Below are 4,855 nucleotides of genomic sequence, written 5' to 3'. Positions count from 1 at the left end.
GTCCAAGATTAACCTTCAGGGTGGATATAGCTCGCCTCACACCGAGGACCTATCCACTTCTTCATTTACCCAGAATGCTTTGCATGTAAATAAAATGTCCCCGTCCGTGCAAAATATTTTGAAACTTTTAGTTTAAAAATGATAAAAACTGAACATCCTATAATATTTTTGCAGAGTTTGTTTTACAGTTAAAATACATGTTTATTAAATAAAGTCTAATGTTACAACTAATCAGAGATCCCTTTAAAATGTGAGGGAATGTATTTAAAGGCCTTGCATTTGTTGAAAGGATGCACATTGTCCATCGCCTTTTTACGTCAGTTTTACATTAAAATGATGTTATGATGAGGAATGTTGTAGCCACCTTGGTCAAACCTTGAGAGTACAGTTATGTGCAATCATGGTGGTCATAAACTACTAAAGAGCCACATTTCACCGAAGATCTTGTGGTGATTTTTGTSCTTTCCAACACTATTTGACCTTTTTTTTTTTAGCAGTGCAAGCCGAAAACATTTTAATGATGATGTCAGCTCAGTCAAGACCAAGGTTACGCTCACACTTCAATAATAAACTTTATTCATGTTCTGATTGCTGACCATCCTTCAGTGTCTGCTTGTGGTTGCTGACTCTGCACCAGTTGTTGCTCCACACCATGTCGTCCCGGCCTCTGCCCGTCATACTGATGCGGCTTAGACCCCGACACCAGAGTCTGTGGAACAAAAAGCTCTCTACATCAGAAGCGAGACCTCATCACGTGTCTTTTATACACCGTGTTTCTGTCAAGGTCACTTACCGTTAACTTGACAAATTGCGGTATTCTATCGAACAATCAGCAGCGGCATCGAATGATCACTATTTGATTCCTGCTTCTCTGCATTCAACCCTTTGTGCCAGCTGTAGGAGCACTATTTGGCTCAGTCTTGTCCTTGGTGCCTGAAAGCAAAGCAGAGGCTAACGCAGTCGTTGTCATGGTGACAGAGAGCCAGGCAGGACTGTGGTAATACTGTAATGATGAAGCTCTTCTGGATGGTGCCGCAGTAAACACTGCGCCACCGATGTCCCGTTAAAGAAGAGCACGGCGCACCAGCGTTCATGCAAAAGAAAGGAAAAAAAAAACCCCGCCTGTAGGGCTAATATCAGCTCAGATTATTTCTCCTCGGTTATTTCTCTTACATTCTTCCACCACCTCCTGTCTTCTCCTCTCCCTCTCCGTAATGCAGTCTCCCTCCTCGATGCCCTGCACCCTCTCCTCCTTTGTGCAGGTTTGCAACAATGTCCTCCCTCCCCAGCTTGTCTTTTCGTCTCCTTTTTTCCCCCCATTCCTTCACTCTTTGCTCTTTATTCATCCCCGGCAACACCGCTACCACTCTCCATCATCAACTTCCTTTTCTCAAAAGCTCATTTACTTCCCCCTCGCCCCTCCTCATTACCGCGTCCTGCTCTTGATGATCTTTCCAAATCTAATTTCGGCAAGAAGGGAGTGAGGAAGTGGGGGGACACTCAAGTGGACCTTGAAGGTCACTGGGCTGCAGGTGTCACACATGGGAGCAGTTTGTAGGGAATTCGGCACATTCTGCATCCCAGAAGTCTTCCAGCGAGCCTCCGGATTGAATATTCAGAGCACTGACATGGCTGTTCCATCGYGCACACACCTTTGTGTTGCGGCAGCGCAGAGATGGATGGCGGGAGAGAACAGAGACAAAGTGCCGGAGGAGATAAATAAGTGTGAAGTGACAGATTGCTACTTCTCCTTTTATCATCTTCCTCCACCTCCTTCTTTCTCTCAATCGTCTCCTTCTCCTTCTTCGCCGTAGCGTCAATGCAGTGCTCATGCAGCTAACACTCGCTATCAGCACACGCACCTTCTGTGCCCATAGGCTGTTTGTCCAAACTCATCCACACTTCTGTCTTACATGCAGATTTGAGGAATAACTTTAGGAACATTTTTTTTTAATTTAGTCCATCCATCCTCCCACTTACAAAAATCTCTGCTTCTTGTGTTGCTCAAAAAAAAAAACTCATGCGATATTGCGAGATGTTACGCTCAGACTTATGTGTTGTGAATGACTCTCAGCTACAACCACACTGAGTCTGAGTTCAGTATTTGCAGAAGGGACTCCGTTGCAGACATGTTTGTGGCGAAAACACAACACAGAGTTAACAGAAGCTACATTTGTATTTGGTACAACAGTAAAATATATTACAGTACTAATAAGATTTTAATAAGAAGTGGTGTTTTGTTGAAGCTTTGTGAACAGTTAATATCTTACCTGTTGTAGATGTCTCTTTGAACAACCTCAGTTTGGAGAAATGAGTTTAATTCTGGCCAGACTGAGGCGCTAATTGCTAGTCTGAGTCGAGTTAGGAGCAAATAAAATTTTTGCCACCTTAAAACTGTCATGGTCTGTGTTTTTGGTTCCTTGGTTTTTCTAGTGTCTCAGTGWTCCCCCGTGTTTCTCTGCCCTGCAGCCCCACCCTTGCTCACCTGTTTCCTCTTGTGTCTGCTCCAGGTGTTTCTCATTGTCCTCATTAGTTTCCCTTTTATATTCAGTGTCGTGTCATCCTGTCTTTGTGTGAGTTTTTTGTGCTGCCTCGCCAGTCTTTTTGTTTGTCATTAAAGACCTTGATTTTTGAATTTTGAACCCGCCTGCGCCCTGGGTCATTCCCTGCCAAAACATCACAAAAATCACCCCAGTCTCAAAAACTCTATTAATCTGAGGTTGTTCAAAAAGCTATCTACAACATTTAAGATAATAAATGTTTTAAACTTTTCACAGAACACGTCTCTTTAATTGTAGATAATTTACATACTTCCCTTTCATATGTACTCCTAGCTACTTATGTGTTAGGTCTTGGTATGGAGTTTGGAAAGCTGTTTATTTTACTAATTAACAAGTTCACTCTTGCAGTTTGTTGCAAATGCTTGTTTGAAGACTGTGTATAAGCCATGGCCATCTGTGGTCTTCAAGTGGCCAACCCCCTCCTCATCTTTGTTTTCATCGTTGAGGTTCAGATTCCACAAATCAGCTGATTGACAGCTGACAGAGTGTTACTTTATGACAGTGCTGAAACATCAAAGTGGGATCTTGAAAATATTTTCAGAATTAATTACATTTAAAAATAACTACTAACACTTTGTCTTAGTTGTTACAAAATAGTGAGATTAGTGTACTTAAAAATGGTCAAAAGTAGCATAATAGAAATTGTTACTATGCCTGTTTATTTGACCTGATATCAATGTTCATCAACCAGAAATAGTTGGGGGCACCAAAGTGTCTGAAAAGTTTGGGAACTTTGTGTTATCAGACGAGTTATTATAAACAGTTTAAACTGCATGAATAATGTGATTGAAAACTTTGGAAAGGTGACTTTTTAAAACACTTGGATGCCTTAAAAGCAACATTTAACTTATATTTTACCATCAACTTGCTGTGTGTCATAATATCACATTCAATTTTAGAATATTTAGGTGAACATAAATGTTAAAGGTCTATGCCATTTGTGCAGCTTTGATTTCAATCAATTAGTTTAACTTTTTTTTTCTTTACATTTATTTGGATGTGATGATAGCTGAGTCATTACCAACACATATTCTGAGTGTGACATCTCACAGAGTGCAGTTAACATTTTCAAGATTGGACCAAAAACAGCTAAAGTTGCAGATAATTTTTACCTAAAACTCTGGCATAGAAGGTTGGTGGGTGAAATGCGTTCCTTTAAGGAGTGTTGGGCCTTTCATTTTTAGATGAAGTGAATCTGTTGGACTAACATGCTAGTAAATCTGACAGAACTCTCTGTGCCTCAGCTTGACAGAAGTTACTTTTGTGGCTTAGACCTGTCATTTGTAATTAACCTTCAGCCTCCTGATGTGTTTGCTACTTGTATTTACCCTCTCAGGCTTAACTATCATCTCTGTCATACTTTGTCTTCTTTTCAAGACACTGTCACTTCTAGTTGAGATCCTCACAGTGATGAGCTAACTTAAAMGAATTTCGCTAAAAATCTTTGCTTAGAAAACTTTCAACAACTACTATGTTTACCCATTTGATTCTCTTGCTGGTGTTATRCTACCTCTTTTCTCTTATGAATAAACTCACATTGTCCTTCCCGCACCTGTCTGCTCCCTACTGTGTCTCCACCTGTGTAGCCTACTTAGAAGCTGCAACAGTACTTCAGTTTTTCCTCTTTACGCAGCAGAATTGCTCATTTCCACTACAATCTCATATTATTTTACTTATAACAACATTGTCTTCATCAAGAATAGTAACACTGATCTCACATTAAACAGAATCTAATATTTATAGGGCAAAACTCTCCTTATTGGCTTGAAATGTGCATGAGACTCAGGTGTTGAGCCAATAGAGGAGCACGTTGAGCCGGTCCCGCTGGTGGTATCYTGCTTCCCTGGAACAGAGGGGTGCTGATATGAGGGTAGAGGGGGATTGAGAACCTCTGTGTGCCTATGTGTGTGTGTGTCTTCATGATACAGAGGAGGAGAGCACTGCAGCAATTGGAGAAAGTAGGTCAGACAGCGACTAGTGAGAAAGATAGAAGAGAAAAGCGGTAGGGAGAAGGGATGGAGAAAAAAAGAGGAGGAAAGGAGAGAGGGACAGAGGAAGWATACCAGAGATTACAAAGGAAGAAATTACAGAAAAACCTGAAAAGTMATCTAAAAAAGAATAACTTGATTCTCTTTAGTGATCATACTTTACTGCTGCTGTAAAATAACTTAGAACCAACCATTACACCTGCTGTTAATGGATGCAGCAATCACAAACAAACAAACAAACAAACAAACAAACAAACAAACAAACAAACAAACAAACAAACAAACAAACAAACAAACAAACAAACA

The 4,855-nt window shown here is 40.6% G+C and overlaps 1 protein-coding gene and 1 long non-coding RNA gene across 7 annotated transcripts in view; one reads left to right on the top strand and one right to left on the bottom strand.

The window, feature by feature from the left end:
* LOC106517428 (potassium voltage-gated channel subfamily C member 1) overlaps nt 1-4,855 on the top strand; it is a gene marked incomplete at its 5' end in the record, with an annotated part of 48,801 nt that overhangs the window by 12,963 nt on the left and 30,983 nt on the right.
* LOC106517429 (uncharacterized) lies at nt 560-1,272 on the bottom strand. Its single transcript, XR_001310208.1, has 2 exons — nt 794-1,272; nt 560-709 (listed from the first exon to the last, which is right to left on the bottom strand). It is a non-coding gene; the product is annotated as an uncharacterized LOC106517429 (long non-coding RNA).

Source organism: Austrofundulus limnaeus, unplaced genomic scaffold (assembly GCF_001266775.1).
Source record: "Austrofundulus limnaeus strain Quisiro unplaced genomic scaffold, Austrofundulus_limnaeus-1.0 Scaffold48, whole genome shotgun sequence".
In the NCBI taxonomy this organism is placed as follows: Eukaryota; Metazoa; Chordata; class Actinopteri; order Cyprinodontiformes; family Rivulidae; genus Austrofundulus; species Austrofundulus limnaeus.
The sequence above is the reverse complement of the archived record's forward strand: the minus strand, read 5'-3'. Positions and strand labels throughout refer to the sequence as shown.